The sequence below is a fragment of the Condylostylus longicornis genome, unplaced genomic scaffold (genome assembly GCF_029603195.1).
Source record: "Condylostylus longicornis isolate FDR11 unplaced genomic scaffold, ASM2960319v2 ptg000022l, whole genome shotgun sequence".
Taxonomy (NCBI): Eukaryota; Metazoa; Arthropoda; class Insecta; order Diptera; family Dolichopodidae; genus Condylostylus; species Condylostylus longicornis.
In genome coordinates, this window is record NW_026577991.1 from 4,329,973 (window position 1) to 4,350,623 (window position 20,651).

Genomic DNA, 20,651 nt, shown 5'->3' on the forward strand with positions numbered 1-20,651 from the left:
GAGGAATGAAATCATTACTATATCTTGTACAGCTAATATCTGGTCTTTATGATGATGTAGACGAGTTACATGTAATTTTATAAGCTAAATCTTAAAAAAATGCTTTAAATTCCTGAAACTTTTTAAGAATATTTAATTTAAACTAATTACATTTCTTTTAATTTTCTCTTATTATCTAATACACATCAAAATATCTTACTCAAATAGACGTAATTTAGCTAGTGTAACAGAAAATTAATTGTGAAGGCGAAAGTATTTCATATCAATGTTCGGGTAGCTTATTTTTTGTGGCAGACTACAGTCATTTGACTAGGTAAGATAAATAGGCTTTTAAGCATTTAAATGAATAAAAATTTTCTGTGCAAAATCCATCTTGAAGGCCATTTAATTGCACATATTTCGCTCAAACAATATAACAATATTGTATACCACATTAAAATAAAATTATTACGTCATTTTAAATTTTATATACCCGCTAAAATGACGTCTACGGTCTGACACATATTTTATTTTCGCACAACTCTTGTATACTTTTGTAAAATTCATTCAGTTCTTTCTTATTCTTGCATCTTTATTATGGGTTTCCTAATAAGGTTGATATTTTTAAATGGGACGTAGAATTTAATAATGGAAAACTTAATATAAATTTTTAAACTAATTAAAGTTGACCAGTCGATCCCATGTGAGTGTCCTTTTTTTTTCTCGTTATTTTTGAATAAATTTTGTTTTTTCCATGAATTTTAAATTATTGTAACTAAACGCTCTTCCATGGAGCTCTTCCATTAAAAACAAAAAATTTAACTTTAATTTAAAATAAAAAAATTATTTTTAGAATTTAATCTGAAAACTAACAATAATAATAAAAACTGAAGGTTAATGTACTGCTCTACTATTTTTGGATATTCAAAAATTATAAATTCTATATTTATACACGTTGTTATTGTTAATTTATTGTACAAGGATAAAGGATTTATTCAAATATTTGTGTTTGTACAAATTTGGTTATTTTTTATATATTGTGGGTTTACTCTGTGTGTAGGAATCGCATAAACAATTTGATTTCAATTAGAAGTGAGTTTTTATGGTTATATAATTTGGTTGCAATATAATACCGGAAATTGGTTTTCCACACTTAATGGTCTCTACATATACAGCATAGAATGGTGTAACAATGGTTATTATTGATTACATTTTTAATTTTTAATTGTTGACGGAAATATTTAAAATATTAATAAAGGATTGAAATTTTAAAAATTTTAAATTTTACATTTTTCAATATTGTCATGTTGGTCATAAAATGAAATCTGACGTACTCTACCATTTTAAACTCGAAGGTAATTGCAATTAATCTTGAAAATATTCAAATTTTGTAGAATATTGTAGAGCCTAACAAAACGTTAATTGGAGAATCTCTTTTGATTTCATTAATCAAATGAATAATTCGCTAAATTATAGTTTATTAATTAATTCCAAATTGTAGTTATTAATTTTAATGAAAACTGAATACACCAGTTCGTGTATAATATAAAGGATAATTGAACACAAATTATTTGCAAAATATTCCTGGTGCTTGCAAAAGCATTAGAAGAAGCCTAATTTTTTGCACAATTTTTATGATTTTTGGAAAATTTTTACAAAGATTGAATTGAACAAAATTTTAAGAAATTAAATTTTATATTTTGATTATAGGGATTTACTCAATTTAATTGTATCCTTTTGATCTATAATAGAGGATCAAAGAAATCAAAGCAAAAAAAATTTCCCTTTTTTGGAAGATTTCAAATATAATTTCAATTGCTCTTAATTTAAAATTATTGTGTTCATTATTGGAAAAGAAAAATTGAAAAATAATTTCTTGATATTTGGTAGATATTATTCCGGAGTTTCGATGAAATGAACAATTTTCTAATTTCATTTGTGTTACATTTTAGGCTTTTGAATGAGAAATTTGCGAATTTTGTGGTTCCCAAAGAATAAAGGTTACACTTAATTCATTTTTCTTTGTAGGTAATTCTTGAAGTAAATTTTTTGATCAATAAAATGTTCAAAATATTGAGAATTCACTGTAGTTTTACAAATTTAATAATGAGATTTTTTTTTTGTAATCATCACGAATTGATTTTTGAAAAATTTATTTTTATTCTGTAATTTTCTTTGTTGCTAATTTTAGATCAGAGAAAATAAAATTTTGTTTTGGAAAAATTGTAAAAATTAAATTAATTTTAAGGTAAGGGCTATAAAAACATATACATGCGAGCTCATTAGACAAGCATTATTATTATTTTGATTATAAAATGAACCTTTCAATTGATTTTTATTCTTAAAAAAAAATTTTACGTCAATAGATTTTAAAAATTACTGTTCCTTTTCGTAGAGAATAGAAAAGCGACGAGAGTAGAAGCCCCTTCTAGTGCCCCTTCTCATGTTGCCTTGTCAATTTTTTGTTGATTCTCATCTACAATAATATGAGTCTGATTAGTCATTAAAAACATTTCTGGTATGTGTCTGACTCTGATCTTAGTTGCTGTGTTGCAGTCTTAGGGGAATACGTCGTTCCGCCCTTCCCTAGACGTAGCAGAATTTCAATAAATTTTCAGCACAATAAGCTCTATAGTTAACAAAATTTTTTATCTTTACTAAAGTTGTTTTTTTTTTCTAGAGTAACAAGATGCTATAAATTTTATTGATTGCTAAATATTTCAAAACTATTTCCAAATAAATCCAAGACTTTGTTATTAAATATTGTTTTTTTTTTTTAATTTTCTTTCAGATTTTTGTTTCGCACCTCTGTCAAATAAGGAAATAAAGTATTGAACGTCAGATTAACGGTAAGCCAGATTTCAACTATTAATTTTTTTAAATAGCTAAAATGCAAGCCGTCACATAATTTTAAGTACGAAAGTAACGCCTTAATTCAAAACTTGGTTACGCACGCTTACCCACGAGAATTTTGAAATTACTTAAACTGAAAAAGTAAATTCAGGTTGCCGTCATATTTTGTTCGACGCATTGGTTTGATTTGACGCAAGAAATATGGTGATATTATAAAACAGAAACTTCTACCTCATTTCGACAACATGTAGTTGGCTACATTTTTAATTTAAAGAGACTTGCAATGTGCGAATGAGCGGAACAATAATCAACTTTCGCAATTTGAAAAATGTTCAGAACCACTAGAAAAGAATGCAATATGAATGTTCCATGCAATTCCTAATTTACAAAATGTATTATAATTTACAAGAAGACTATTGGGTTTAGTTTTAATAGTTTTGTATTTAAATATCATTTTAATTCTCATAAGACATAAGTAAAGAACAAGAAATTACTTTTATAAACGAAATTATTGAAATGTACGGGAACTTTATTTAAAATGGAAGTGGAAGAGGAATTCTAAAGTATTCTAAAGTTTTATTGACTTTATTCAATTTCTCTACCCTCTTACAAGGATAAAAGAAGTCAACATCCTTTTAATGTATACTTGTTATACGTATTACATACAATTATACGCCTCTATACATTCACATACAATATGCACAAGATATCAACTTATCTGAATGAATGAATTCTGAATTTTGTACGTTTTAAATATTTTTAAGATTTTCTTGTATATTTTTCTTTTTCATTCTTACAATATTTTCGAAAACAATAGATAAATAAGCAGAATAATAATAATAAATTTCAAGAATACAATAACAAGTTGGATAATTTATATATAAGGGACCAGAAAAAATAGAAGAAACAATTTTATATTCACAATATTATTTCAGGGAAAAAAAAAACAAAAATGTCACGCTATTGCTCATTCTCTGACAAAATTATCTGCACACAAACATGTATATACCTATGAAGACGAGGACACCTATGAAGATGAAGATGAAACGTTTATGTGAATAATAAAGTTGAATGTTAAGAGAGATAGAACATGAAAAATCAAGTGAAACGAATTTAATATACAAGTGAGAATCTTATAAGAGAAAACAATATTCTTACATTATTTTCGGAATTGAATTATTCAATCACAATCTCTTTTAATATGAATAATATACACACATATAAACAGAAGCAATATTATTATTCATGCAAGTATTTCTCATTCTTACCTCAATAAATTGGTATTTTACTTTTATCTACACTGTTGGTAGCAATTTGTTATTATAACTGTTATAAAACACAATACTCTTGTTATGTCTTCTTCAAACGTAATGCACATCACAACAATTATTATTCTCTCTCTCTCTTTTGTAGTTCACATATTGTTTCTCATTTCATTGTCATTTCATACCATACTTTTTTCTTTGCTTTTTATATAAGATTGCAATTTATTATTACAAGAAAACAAAAGAAAATTTGAAATGAGAAAAATATACTGTCATTGTGGAAGACGCTATTATTATGTAAGTGTGAAGTGAACAAAAAAAAAATAGTAAAAATCCATAAATTTAATATTGCAAGAATTTTTCCGTATTGTCTTATACAGGTATGTAAAAAAAAGAGAACATTAAATTTTGCAATTACTAAAAGATTGATTGAAAGAGTTTTCTTTTCATTAGCTAGTTCTTCATAGAAATTGGACTTAAAATTAAAGTTCACTTGTTGTTGGAGTATATTGTGAATGGTTTTTACGTGTATGATTTAAGAGAAATGAAAGCGATGACAGCTGACAAGTATTTTAAGAACTATTTGTAAAAGATAATTTATTCAAATTTTTAAATCACATTTTCCATCTTATTTAGCGGCATTTTAAGGCTGGATTCTTGTCAAGTCTAAGATGTCAAAAAGTCAATAAACAAATTTTTTGTGATAGAACATATGACTTTGACTTACTACTGTCAAACTTGACATTACAGAATGTTTGCTTTTGCATTGAATGAAGTCATTTTTCTTTTTAATTGAAATTTGAGTTAAATTTTGAAATACAAAAAAAATTAAGGTTAAATTAACAATTTGCTCTTAAATGTCATCAGTGACAAATGTTTTCATATCCATTTGGTTTTTTTAAAGAAAATTTTCTACAATTTTTGGGTTTCATCTTTTGAATATCATAAGATATAAATATTTTGCTTGTATTTTATGAGCGGAAAATTTTATCAACAAGGCGTTATTGTTATAGATTTAGTTAATTATTTCGGTTGCCATACCTATTGAATAAGAGTCAAGGATCTTTATCAATTTTTCATTTTCTTGCTCTAAAATGGGCAACATACTTTTTTCGATTTTGTCAAATTTCCTTTCGATTCTGTGAAATTATTTTCTATTCTGCCAAATTCTTTTCGATTCTATCAAATTCTTTTCGATTCTGTTAAATTCTTTTAGATTCTGTGAAATTTTTTTCGATTTTGTTGAATTCTTTTCGAAGCTTTTCGATTCCGTAAATTTTTTTTACGAATTTGTTAAATTAATTTTGATTCTGTCGAATTATTTTCGGCTCTGCCAAATTTTCTTCGATTCTATCGAATTCTTTTCGATTCTGTTAAATATTTTTTCAATTCTGTGAAATTATTTTCAAATCTGTCATTTTTCTTTTATTAATCCACCATTTATTTTTATTGACACTTAAAATTTAAAAATTAAATTACTTAATAAAATTATTGTCCAATATTAATATTGCCCTAAAATTTTTTTTTAATAAATAATTTTATACAAATATTCTCTTAAACCTTTCAATAAATTTAAGAGTTATAATGTTTTTCTCTTTTCAATTACTTGGTAGAAATCAAAATTTAAGCGATTATAAATTTTGTAGTCTTTATGCTTGAAAAACTTTTTGATAATAATTTGTGAAACAAACATTTTTTAAACTTATTGTTAAAGACTGGTTGAAAAATTGTTTTTTTTTTTTGCTCTCTTGTTTTTTATTTTAGTTTTTATAAGATTTACTCTTTAAAATTGATGTTAAGTTACTAAACATGCAAAACTTTTACTTCTTTTATCAAAAACAAAAAAAAAAATAGAAATTGTTGACTCTCCCCCCTTTCCCACTATAACCCGCCCCACTTCAATTTGTGAACAAAAAAAAATGTTCTGCCCTTTCAAGCGTTATCAACAACGAAAGAACAACAAAAATAACAGTAAAAATAACAAAAAATTTCTTTTATTTTTCTTTTAGCTTAACATTCGTTCTATTTTTACTTGAACTACAGATGCAATACGGAAATAGCCAGAAAAATTAAAAAAAAAAAACGTAAGAATAAAATTTCGTGCTGAAAGCAAAAATTTTTACCATTTTTTCTGATTTTTTTTGAAACAAGAAAGATGAAAAGGCTCTTGCTTTTTCTCTTCTTCTCATACCAAAAAAAAAAACAAAATCTAAAATGCTGCGATTCTTTATTAGAATATTAATTGGAAAAAAAAGTTTTCTTCATTTTATTTGTTCATGGAAAAAGAAAGAACAAAATACAAAAAATATAAAAAAAGAATAGGAGACGAGAACAGTTTTGTGTCCTGAAAAGTCCTGCGAATGTCAAATTTATTTTTTGGTAGCGCAATGTTTTATTGTTACTTATTATTCCCCCCCCCCCCCCCCCCCCCCCCCTCTCTCTTCCTTTCAACAAAAACTGTGTTGTCGATTGATGTGAATTTCATAATAATTATTAAAATGTCAAATGAATTTTCTGTCTTGTTTTTGTTTTGCTGTTTTTTTTTTTTTTTTGGGAAACAAGGCAAAAAATGGACAGGAAGTATAAATAATCTTAAAAAAATTTATGAATCAATAACGGTATACTATATACTTACACAATTCAAAAGGAGACTGGAGTTATGTACTTGGATATACTTACATTCGCATATACATGTATACTATTTGAATAATTTTATTTACGGCTGAACGACGGACAAAATATTAAAATTTTTAACCTGTCATCATTTCTTTTTGTAGCTAAATTTGTATTGAAAATCAAAGAGTCTTTGTTAGAGGAATTCATAAAAAATGATTTTTGATAGAAAAAAAAAAATTATTATTGGGAATAATTAATTTGAAAAATTTTTTGAATAAAATTATTTTAGTCTATGAATTTATTAAATTTTTAATCTAAATTGACGTATTGAAAATAAATTTAGACATTGAATGCTTTTGTAGTTGGCTGGAGCACAATTTACATGAAATATTATTGAAATAAAAAATTCCTCTGTCTGGAACACAATTTTTAAGGAGAATCATTAAAATGAGAAAAATGCGTCTGTCTGGAACGCATTGCAAAAGAAAAATCGTTAAAATGAAAAAAATACGTCTGGCTGGAGCGCGATTTTTAAGAAAAACCGTTAAAATGAGAAAAATGTGTCTGTCTGGAACGCAATTTTTAAGAAAAATCGTTAAAATGGAAAATTGCGTCTGTCTGGAACGCAATTTATAAGAAAAATCATTAAAATGAGAAAATTGCGTCTATTTGGAACGCAATTTTTAAGCAGAATCGTTAAAATGTGCAAAATGCGTCTGTCTGGAACGCAATGCATAAGAACAATTGTTAATATATCAAATTGTTGAAAAGTTTTAAGATAAGGATAAGCCTGGAATTTTCATAATTAACGTAAGAATTGCAACATCATTCATTACCACAGTTCTTTATTTAATAAAATCCAAATTTCAATTTAATTTTTTTTTCTCATATCATGCATTTTTCACGAGTTGCTTTAAAAATATTCCGTTTTTCATCTATTTTATGGTTTATACCAAATTGTCTTAATATTTATTAAAGTCAAAGGATATTTTTAACTAAAAATGGTAACATGATAACAGCAATATACAAACAATAAAATAATTTTATTAAAATTCTTCTTTCGAATTGTAAAAAGGATCACATTACAAAAATCTTTAATACTAAACAAAAAAAATATTAAAATCAAACTATATAAGGTCACAAAGTCTGTAACAAGATGATGAAGTGTAATATTGTTAAGTCATAGTTTAATGTTTTGTAATAAGTAAATTGAGTTTAAAAAATAATAATAAAAGTTGACGGATACATAGTTCATTAAATTACCACAATACAAAAGTGGTCATACACGTATAGTTTTTCTCCAACTCCTCCTGAATACCAAATTTATCATTATATACGTGACAGCACACACATCTATAAATATACCCAATAAGAATATTAAAAAGCAATTTAAAGAAAAATGGAAAAAGAAAATATTATAAAAAATTCATACACCATTTATAACGAGCAATAATAGTAGTAACGATAAGAAAATTGCAGTTTTTTATTTTAACATTGTGTTTAAGGATAACGTGACTAAGTATGAGTTTAATAAAATAATGAAGACATTTAAGAATATTATTCTTGCATTTATAGCATTCAATTTACTGTTCTTTAAATCAATTTTTGTAATATTTCGGGCAATAAGCTTTAAAAATGCATTCTTGATCACTTAGTACAAAAAAATATTTAATTTGTCATATTTTGGAACTCAAATATTAAATTGAGATTTTAAAATTTGAGCATTCCAAATCTATGTATAAAATTTTCGGTCTGCTTTCGATTTAACAGAATTTCATATGAGAAATTGAAATGAATTCAACTCAAGAGCTAGTATACTATCACTTAGAATGTTACAAATGTTGAAATATTCTATATACAAACAATAAATTTCAAGAATATTGCAAACAGTTGAAAATTAAATTAATTGTATTCTATATGAACTGATTTATGAACTAGCAATACTCGTATAGGTATATAATCCTTGTATGCACATAAAATATAAACTAACTTATAAATAATGGTTATAATAACAGTAACTCTTTACACAGTAACATTCTAAATATCTAAAATATTTTCTATTTCAAACATTATAACAAATGTAAACTATTACTGTTATATTGTCGTATATGTCACTAACAAAAACTACCATACATTTTTGATTTAATATTCTTTGTTATTTATTGCAATCACATATTATACGTGTTATACTCTTTTTGTTATTGTAGTTATATGCAAGCTATCATCATGCCATTGCAATATTTCAACTACATATATTGATAATAATATTTTGCATGATAATATCATATGAACTGTGTATATATGCTTAGAAGAGTATAACTATATTAGTATTAGATGAGTATAACAGTATATGTGTGTTGAAAATTCTATTATAAATCCGTTTTAGTTTTTACTTAAAGGCACCTTCAAAAAATTATATGCTCATAATAGATATTACTACGTACAATATTATTATCCTTTATTTAACCTACTTTTACAATATTAATATTTTCATATTACTGTTATACTGTTATACATAATTTGTTATATGGTTATACATAGGTTGTAGATATTTGTTATAGTTAGTATATATGTAGATGAAAAATAATAAAATATTTTCTGATATGACAATCAATAAATTAAAGGATTATTAAAGATATAAAAATATTATTTTTTTTTCTTTTTTTTTTTTTTTTGGAAATAATTTTAATTTATAATTGAATTTTATTAGGTGAATATGTGAATTATAAGGATTAAGAGATATTTAATGTCATTGATAAAATTTGAAAAAAAAATTTAAATATTGTTCATTGGGTAGAAGCAAAGATGAAGATAAATTAAAATTTTCCTCCTAAAAATATGCAATTTTTAATTGTTCTTGGAATATGAATAAAATTTGAATTATTCGGCCGGGACTAAGGGTGTTTTTTGTAATATTTTCATAATAACGAAGATTGGTTGTAATCTTATTCAAAATTAGTAAATTTTTTGTGATCGCCTAAAAGTATGCAAATTTTATGATATTTTAAATTCAAATAAAATTTTAATTCTTGGATTTAAAATACTGAAATTATGTTATAATATCTCCCAAAAGTGATCCAGAACTCTTATTTATGTTCATAGAACACTTATAATACCTAGTATGTATTATCAAGTATCCGAAATATGATAGAATAATTCAGCATGATTAAGTAAGGTTCAAATTATGATAGTGAAAAAGTAGTATGATTCAAAGTATGATGATTAACAACAATACTTAAAACTTCAGTAATTCTTCAATTAACACCACAATAAGAAGTAATTAGTCTATTAGGACGTGAGTGCACTCCTTATACTTTAAATTTGATTTTGCTACAAAAATTAATACTGGTACATTCATACATGTTTCACGATTTATTCAAAATTACAATCCTACAAATACAGTCATACACGTATGTATGAATACATATATATGTGTATAACAATTATATTATAACATATTTTATTTAATTCAGAAATGTGATGATAATCGAAATTATTAACATTGAACAACAATAATAATAATAACATTATGTTAATCGCCCATTAAAATAATTTTTAATGAAGCCAATGGGATAATCAAGAATACAAAAAATATATGAGTATATGGGGGATTTTAATGGGCTTATCATTTAATTTGAATTGATTATTTTGTGTATAATAGTGGCTTTTATATGAAATTTTCAACCAATTTTCACTATTTTATCAAAAAAAAAAATATTGTAATTTTTCTCTTTTCGTTTTTTTCACTTAATAATTTTCCAATGGGAGAAATTTTAAAATCACAAAAGCGAAATAAAAATTAATTTTAAAAAATTTCAGTCTTTCATTCTTTTTACAATTAAAATAAAATTTTCCAATTTGTTTAAAATGTTAATTTGGTAATTTAATTGCAAAATTGAAATATTTTTTGGTGAGGGAAAAGAATTTGTAATTGTTGCGTTCTTTATAAAAGTCTGATTGCCTTATTGAAGTTAAATTTTGTATAAAAACTTTAATTTTTAAATTTTCCATAAAAAAAATAAATTTTCAATAATTCTAGGAATAAATGCTTTGTACAAGATTCAGGAGAAAATATTTTGTAACTTTAATCATAAGAAATCAAAAAAAAAAAAAAACTATTTTCATTTTCACTTTAAATTTGAAAATTTAAGTTTAAATAAGAGTAGTGTGTGGGTAAAATTTCAGGTTCCTTACTCCTAAATTGGAAAAGATAATAATTTCGATTTTGTTGCCTGCCGAAAATTTGTTTTTTGTTTTCCTTTTCAGTTCTTTTGTTATTTTTATTATTACATTACATTCGTACACCTGGCGTTTGTTTATTGGTTACATTTTTTTTTTGTTCATTATTACCCACGCCAAAAGGAAAATTTCAATTAATGTTTGGTTCTCTTAACATCTCTTAGTGTTTTGGTACCTTTTGAAAATTTCTCTATATATAGTTTTTTGGTATTTTAGTTCGTTTTTGTTTTGTAATGGTAAAAATTCAAAATTTTGATAACCAAACGCCATAATAATGAAAGGCAGGATATTTGAGTTTTTTTTCATCCTTTTGATTTTTTTTTGTTTTTTGCATATTTCTTATGATTGCGATATTAAAATATAAAATTTAATTGAAAATTTTCTCATTTCTGACATATTTTTAAGCTGTGTGTACTAGCTCTTCTTTTTCTTCATATTCTTGATTGTGGCATTACACATATAAACTTGTTATCTTTATGATCCTGAAGGAAAACGATAATAAAAAAAAATTCTGTTTGTTTTCTGTTAAGAGGCTCTTGTTTCATTTTTGTTTCAAGTTTAAAGAAAATTTAAAATTTTACTTAAAAAATTATTGAGCATTGAGCCCAATTACTGTACTGTAGGTTTGTCCTGTAAGATCTAAGTGAAATATAAGGTAATTTTATGATTTTATGGATCATAATTATGGTTAATTTTATGGATGAATTATGGATCGTTTTTCCTATAAATCTAGGAGCTCAAATTCTATTTTAATTTTAATTGGCTCAATAGAGCTTAAATTCCCGAATAATTTCGACAAATGGATTAATTTGTCTTGATCCTGTTATTGAATTTTCCTATTAGTATGACATTAAAATTCTTAAATTAATATTAACTACTCAAATAGTGCTCATTTCATATTTTAATTGCTTTAATGACAAAAGTTTTTAAGTAAATAGAGAAGTGATGAAATAGAATTGTGCTCTATATTGTCTCATATATTTTTCTAATTCTACTTACTGTAGATAGCAAATTTACTTTTACTTACATGACACTGTATTTACTATAAACTCTTATAGAAATCACTTGAGGCGACAAATTAAAACAAAAGGGGCTAGATCATAATAAAAAAATTTTTAAAAATGATAAAACAAAAAAATGGTTTGTTAAAAAACCGAAATAACAAGTAGTTTTTCCATTATTTGAATCTAGTTATACATACATACATTATATAATAATATACATATGTATGTAATCATATAGCTGTGAAGAGAATCATAAAAAAAGATGAAGAAAACAAGAGACAATTGGATGCAAACTTTAGTGTTAATATGCTTTAAGGCTAAAACTATTGTAAATGAAAAAATCTCTCTCACTCCTTTCTCTTTTATGCCCTTTGTTTTATTTACTTTAATTATGACAAAAGCATAAGTTGAGAAAAAAAACACGTCACATACATAGTGTTTACATCTATTTTTTATGTGTGTATATGTACGCATACATAGAATATGTATGATTGTGTCTGGTGTACAATAATATTAATTAAAGTAACAAGGCAAAATGTTTTGATGTTTTAGATTTAGAAAAAATTATGAAAATAAAAAATGAAAAGAAAACGAGAAAAAAAATAGAGTTGACCTTGTTAACTCTGTGATACCCGTACGAATTTGTTATCCTATGTGCAAATAAAGATGCCATAACTGACTATGCGATAGACGATGACTTTAAGTTGCCGTATTACCATATTAATGTATGCAAAATTTCAGTACTATGTGTTTTTCAAAATACTGTGTGTGCCAAACTACTATTTAAGTTGTATGGCAGGTACCAGAAGGAGTCAAGTAATTTCAACGATTCTTATCATACACATTGGCCCTACTAATATATTTGTTTGTGTGCAATTTCAATACCACAACTTTTATAGTTTCTGAGATATAGCCAAATAAATTTTGAAGTTGTATGGCTGGTACCAGAAGGAGCCAAGCAATTTCAACGACTTTTATTAAACACATTGGTCCTACTGGTATATTCGTTTGTGTGAAATTTCAATACCATAGCTTATATAGTTTCTGAGATACAGCCAAATAACTCTTGAAGTTGTATGGCAGGTACCAGAAGGAGCCAAGTAATTTCAACGACTTTTATGAGACACATTGGCCCTACTAATATATTCGTTTGTGTGAAATTTCAATACCACAGCTTTTATAGTTTCTGAGATATAGCAAAATAAATTTTTAAGTTGTATGGCAGCTACCCGAACCGGTGCCCCGATCATGTTCAATTTAAATAGGGTTCTGGCACTTACTAAAATAAATCATATGTGAAAATTTGGTGAACTTAGCTCAATTAGTTTTTGAGTTATCGTTGGGACGGACGGACGGACGGACGGACGGACGGACAGACAAAGCTAAATCAACTCAGAATTTGACGCTGATCAAAAACATACACTTGAGTCTATATCTAAGACCGTTATTTCTTAGCGTTACAAACGGTAAGGCAAATTTAGTATACTCTTCGAACATACGTTCGTACGGGTATAAACACGACAAAAAATAAGAAAGAGAGAGGGAGAGAGAAGAAAAAGAATTACAAGTTTTTGATTTTAATTGTAGGCAAGTCTTTTTAAAGGGTCAATTTTTATTTCCTTCAATAAAAATAATAACAATAATAATAATGAAAAAAAAAAATTTACTTTCGCTTAGTTTCATACTACTGTCACCGCACATAACTTTGAAGTACTTAATAATTTCTTTGAAATCTTAGTATAATTTATTTGTTTTACTCATTAAAATTATTCTGACCTACATATTGTATGACAGTAAATATTATTGTTTACAATAGAATTCTGGGAATTTGATTACGAAATTGTCTTGTCTTATATACATTGATTGTGGAGGCGTAGGAGGGCTACAATAAATCGAGAATGTCTGCGGTGGCCCGGAGGATATTCCTGCCGTACTCGGTTCCCATAGAAATCTACAATCTATATATATATTGATAATATGATAACGGTGGCTCTCTTTCTCTCCGAATTTCTTTGTCACTCAGATGCAATTCAAATTACGTAGTTCTATTAATATTCTTCATTTTCAATTTGTTCAACACAGGGATTGGGAGAGAGAAGAGTGTAGAGATAATATTTATTAAAGGGTGTAGGTTTTATTGCCAAGCATTTGTAAATTGTCGTAGCGGAACTTGTTTGTAGAAGAGCAAATTTTTCTTTCTCAATTTATTGCACTTGTATAATCTGTTTAATTCCTATTTCTTTGCTCATTTATTTTTATTTACTATATTCGACAATAACACAAATGAGATAATTATTTTATGAGATAATTGTTATATTTTTTTATGATAATTGAATCTACTATTCTCTTGCATATAACAATTATTGCATAATTGAGAATTATTATTAAATTTTTACAGTATTTCTAATTGATCATTTAGACATTGCTCTGGTAAGGAAAATTAAGGAAAAACATACGATTTATGTCGAAGTTGACCCGACTGAAGCATTTTTTAATGCGCTGGCCTTATACTTATTATGGCAGTGATTTAAATACTGCAAATTTTCTTCTCACTCTATTTAATAATTTGTAATATTTAATTCTCAGAGAATTTAAAATCAATTCTAAGTATTTTCAAATTTAATTACAAATTGGAATAAATAATATTCCAATTAAATTTCAATTAAATTTTTCAAATTTTTTTCTGATTAAAAATTTCATAATAAAAAAAAAAACAAGTCAAAATTCATTTGTAAAATTTTTATCCCGAAATTTCAATCACTAAAATAGTTAAAATAGTTTTTGATTTGTAAAATATTTTTTTGTTTTATTGTTATGACGGTAAAATAACAAAAACCGATAATATCATGGCAGTATTATTTTCCTTTGGTTTTAATCGTAGTCAGTTTGGTGCGATAGGGTCAATTTCTATACTCTAACTTCGGATGTTTATATGTTTGTTTATATGATTGTGTGTGTTGTTTTGTGTTTTATAAAACAAACAGTTGCATGATAAAAATTGTTTTTTTACTGGTATAACAATAATTACTACAAAGTCAGTTTCCGTACATGAAAGCAATACAACAGGAACAAAATTTGTTTTTTCATTTTTTTTAATAAAAATATTTTTGTTTTGTTTTTATGGAAATTAAATAAAATTTTAGCAATCAATGGCGTTATACATGTATATATATATAACACAATGTGCAGATTATTAGATTTCTTCACATAAGAACACAGATTAGCAATCATACAACTATAAGCTTTACATGGGTACGTGGATGTGTACATGGTTACTGTTATTGGATTTCAAAAATATTATGGCTCTAATATTATTCTTATTGCTTCTTGGAAAGCGCATTAAGTAGCTTTTAAGCAGAGCAGAGCCTATAAAGTTCTTATCGATTTTTTATTACAATTTTTTTTCTCATATATTTTTTGGTAATGACAAAAAATATGAATAATAATAGCAATAAAAATATTATTTTTAATGGCAGTAAAAATTTTGGTAACAGTAAACAAAAATTTATTCGTAAATTATTCTTTAAATTCAACAGGGAATTCAATTTTTAACTACAATGGAATTTTAACTATTTGCATGTATTGAATTCTTCGAATTTAAAATTAACTTCTTTTAGGAATAAGTCCTATTGGCGTCATGGTACAGCATATACAAAATATTATTACTAGCCTCTTTGTGAATTAGAAATGTGGAAATTTTACCTAATTATTTTTGTTTTGGAATATGAAATTTGTGTTATTTGAATTTTTCACCATCCCACTTTAACACGGTAACTTATAAATTTGTAATATTCTATTACACATTGCATATAAAAAATCGTACATATATACATATATAAATATTGTTATGAATATTAACTGCTTGAATATAAAATTTTATGTTATCATGTTACTGCTGCTATGTACAATTTAAGAACTAAAATTTTAATGTTGTGAAAGAGTTGAAAATAAAATAATTTTTTTTATTTCGTAGCTGTTGTGCATGGTCTTGAAGTTCCATTGGGTGAATGAGAATTTTTTAATTTAAAATTTTGTATTTTTCGATTTTTATAACTTTTTTTGCAATATAATTGACTATTTGTATTTTCATCGACCGCATTGCATACAGTAAGGAGGCTTATGTGATGGCACCAAATTTTAAATATCGAGTTTTCGGTGGAAATACATTTCTCCATGATAGGGAAACACAAATAAACTGTTTTTAACAGTAAATAATGCCTCAACAATAAATATCTTGGCAGAAAATGTCTTCACAGTAATTGTTTTTGTCAGTAAATGTCTAAACAGTAAATGTCTTAACAGTAAATGCCTTGGCAGAAAATGTCTTGACAGTAACTGTTTTTGTTAGTAAATGTCTAAACAGTAAATATCTTAACAGTAAATGTCTTGACAGCAAATGTCATGACAGTAAATGTCTTGACAGTAAATGTCCTAACAATAAATGTCTCGACAGCAAATGTCTTGACTATAAATGTCTTGACAGTAAATGTCCTAACAATAAATGTCTCGACAGCAAATGTCTTGACAATAAATGTCTTGACAGCAAATGTTTTAATAGTAAATGCCTTAACGGTAAATTTCTTAACAATAAATTTCTCGACAGTAAATGTTTCGTATTCGGAAGCGAAGCTAAATTTAAATTTTTTACTCTAAGCAGTTTTTTTCTCAACTTCTCAATTAAGAAATTAAAGAGCTTTCTCCTATATAGTTGGCAACATTTCAACGACCGTGTTTAAAATTTTAACTGAAAAGAAAAACAAAGCAACAAACACAAAAAAAAAAAGACAAAAATAAAACAAATTTTTGTTTGCCACTTAATATACAAGATTAACTTTGAAGCTGCAATTTTTGCTGTTTTATTATTCCATACGCTGTTCATTTCTCTTAAAAAATTAAATTATTCTCTTTATGTAATTACGGTATAGAATGTTATTTGCATTACCAATTTTAATTTCTTTCAAACAAACAACAAATTGTTGTACTACTTTTATGTAATTCTAAAAATTATAAGAGTGCATTTTGGAGAAACACCAAAATTGACAAAAATATGGTGGGAGAAAACACAAAAGAATTTTTCTAATTACTGCATGATATGTAAAATAAACTGCTGTTAATTAAATTAGAAATAATATGAAGAATTTTTTGGAACGTTTCAAGAATTTTTAATTTGAAATTTATACATTTTTCAAATCAAATATTGAGATTGTTTTGAAGCAATTTAAATTTGTTGTGAATTAAAAATGGAATGTGAAAAACATAAAACTACAAAACATGCTAGATGATGAGTTCTGCAATTAATTTTACTCATATGTGAATATTTTGTTTTGCTTTAATGTGGTTTTCATCAACTTCTTTGTAAATCCTGGAATTTTCAATTCACATTGTATGAAATACGAACATGGAAAAGTAAAATTCTAGGATGGCAAACTAGATTTTTATTTCTCAATAATTACAAGGAAGGTTCATTGTTAACAGATCCTTAAAATATTCATAAGAATTTGCTCATTAATTTAAATCATAATTTTATCGTAAAAATTCGAACAATCTCTGCTTCCCTCTGGTTTTTTAAATTTCAATTCTCATACTAATGTCATTATTTGTACTAAAATTGTTGAAAAGGGTTCAAATTTAATTAACTGTCCTTGAATTACGAAAAATGTTCAATTAATTTAAAAAGAAATAAAACAATAAATATAATTATTAATTAATCAAATTAAAAATTCATAAATTAGGTTGTTGCTAAAAATGAGTAATTTTTATTTTACTTGAAAAAACAAACGAACGAAATCTGCAAAAAGAGAGAGAGAATGTTGCTTTATGACATTAAACATTGTATTCTGATAAGCAGAATTTTTCAAAATTTTATAATAATAAGATGACGTGTCATTAATAATAAAAATTGCTCACACTGTCACAACAGTACGACTTATTCACGGAAAATAATCGTAAATTAAAGAGAGCATTATTTGTTGAGAATGAGCATGAGTAATAATGGAATTTTTAGGTAATTTCTGTTAAATTGTCAACGTGAATCTTAAAAGTTCTAAAACTCATTGAATTTTTGGTCTGTTGCCCAAATATTACGAATTACATGGAAATTATTCAAACCATTTGCAATTACAATAATTTTCGGGTCTTGTAAAAAAAATTTTTCGGTCTGTAAAAAAATAGGATTTTTGGCTTTCGTTTTTCGTCGCAAAGCAGAAAAAAAAATGCAAAAATCAAAAAAAAGGATACGTGCAAAGTGAAATTAAATTCGTGTGTCCTTTTCTCTCTTTTTTTTTTTACATTTATTTTAATACTTTCAATTTAAATTTCAATTTAAAATTTTCTCATAATATTCGTCGCCGTCATTTTATTTTTGCCATCATTTTAACAAATTAAGCAATAAAATGCTTGTTTTGTGTTAATAGTGAAGAGCAAGGATTGAATGAGAAACAAAAAGAAATTTTTATTTTTTCTTTTTTTTTTCTCTTTCTCTCTTTTCTTCTGAAAATAAAATTAATAAGAGTTGAAATTTCTCTTTTTTTGTATAAGGCTTTTGTGTCTTATATAAAAAAATGTAATGTATGCTTTAAGTATAACTAATTTCCTTTGAGAACGATTTATTGTATAACAATATGTGTATAACAGTTATGTATAAGAAGTACACATGTACGATATTGCAACAATCATGTCTTTTCTTTGAAAGGGAATTTAAATTAGCTTATGAGAATTAATATAATTAAATTACAAATTTTTTAGTGATTTTATTTGTTGTATAACATTAAGTTTTATGTAATGTGAGTATGTTGTATGCGTGTGTTTGTTTAAAACTTTGATTATACAATTATAGTAATTATTGTCTGGTCTTTATGAAGATGCAAATTAAATTTTCTAAAGGAAATAACCAATGTGAGAAAATTCATGTTGAATATTTAATTATTTAAAATTTTGTAAAAGGATAGAGAGAAGTTGTAGTACTACTTGTAGATTGCAGCATACTAAACATTATAGCATTAAACTAATTGACTGCAAACTCTAGATTCTGCTTTATATTTTTAAAATTTTTAATTCTTTCCACTCTGACACAATATTCTGGCACAGTAATTTTGTTATGGGTCATGTTGTTACCGAATTTAAATAATAAAATTGTAATAAATACTTTGGACTACTTTAAGAGAACTTAAAATTTTTAACAGCTCTTCTTTTAAATAAATAAATTATTACAATAGTAATTGAATTGAAGTCTTAATTTTTAAAATATTTTAAGTATAACTCTTAGATTTTTAATTATTTTTTTTTATTTTCCACTATTTATCCCTTTTAAAAAACTCTCCAGTTTAATACTATAATGCACTTGTAGTTCTAGAGTATACAAGAGAAATTTTTATGAGAGCAAATAAAATCAAATAAATAAAGTTAAACACAAAAACTAATTATAATTCGCTCCGAATAATTTCTAAGCCTTATGATTATTGCATTGTTATTGTATACTAAGAATCTCTCTATTTAATGGTAGGATTGTACATTTGCTATAATAGGTACTGTTGTAGCAATTTTAAGGTGAAAATAATATTCATGTGTTTCATAAGTAATATAAACCGAGTAGTCAGATTATCAAAAAAAAATATTCTCGATTTACTCTTTTTCTACGAATTTGCTCTAATTTAACTAAAGTTTGTGGTATAAGGTTGTGTTGCGTTGTGTTAGTGTTGTATAAAATAAATAATTGTGGTTAATGATAATTTTTTATGCTCTTTTGGAATTGAATTACTCTCTTTTATGTTATACTAATCCAATTCTCTAAAATTTTTTTAATGTTCTATGAATTTCTTAATGAAATTTTGTGCATTGAAATTAATTTTATTTCGTATTATCCTTTCTAATTCCTTAACTTGGATTAGTGCAAATAATCATGTTTTCCAAAAATTTTTAAAATTTAAATAATTATTGCAGTAGTATTTTGAGTATGCTGTTTAATTAAAATATTAGGGTATTGGAATCCGAAATAAAATTTTAGAGAATATAGAATTTGTGATATAAAACTCATAATAAATTATTGAAATTTTTTAAAGCTGCAGCTGGTATTAAAGTAGTACTAATAATTTGTCTCATTCAACTTAATTGTAGCATAATAATTTACAATTCATACAAAGAATTTAGATTTTCCATAAAACAATCTCATTAATATAGACTCATTGGAAATAATTTTGAATAATATAGGAAAGAAATGATTTCTGTATATGATTATATTTTAAAATATAGCGAACATTAAGTTCTTTCAAACTTGTATGATTAAATTTCTTTACGCTTTTATGAAAAATTTTAAAGCCTTTATAAAAAATTAAAGTTTATTGAAAACATACAATTTGTTGTGATCCAAACAATGTGGGCTTAAATTATTAAATCTATATATATATATGCCCTTCTAGATTCTTGTGTAACGCAAAATTTAGTAATCATACATTTTTAAAGAATTATGTTTGATTTAATTAGATTATACCAAATCTTATATACGTCAAACTTTAGTAGAACACAACGCAATCAAACAAATTGTATTATCAATGTTTGATAGTTTTGTTGACTTGTCTCGAACTAGTATAATATCAAACATTTTGTTAAACACAACATTTTTATTTGATTTTATTCGTAAAGCCCCCATCTTGGATTAAAACCCATATAGGCTATAATGCAGCTTATTTTATCCAATAAT

The 20,651-nt window shown here is 25.3% G+C and overlaps 1 long non-coding RNA gene across 1 annotated transcript in view; it reads left to right on the plus strand.

The window, feature by feature from the left end:
- Positions 1–20,651, plus strand: part of LOC129606959 (uncharacterized) — a 73,985-nt gene that overhangs the window by 41,363 nt on the left and 11,971 nt on the right. Inside the window, exon 2 of the long non-coding RNA XR_008696787.1 lies at positions 2,771–2,828. This is a non-coding gene — a long non-coding RNA (uncharacterized LOC129606959). The remainder of the gene's footprint in view (positions 1–2,770; positions 2,829–20,651) is intronic.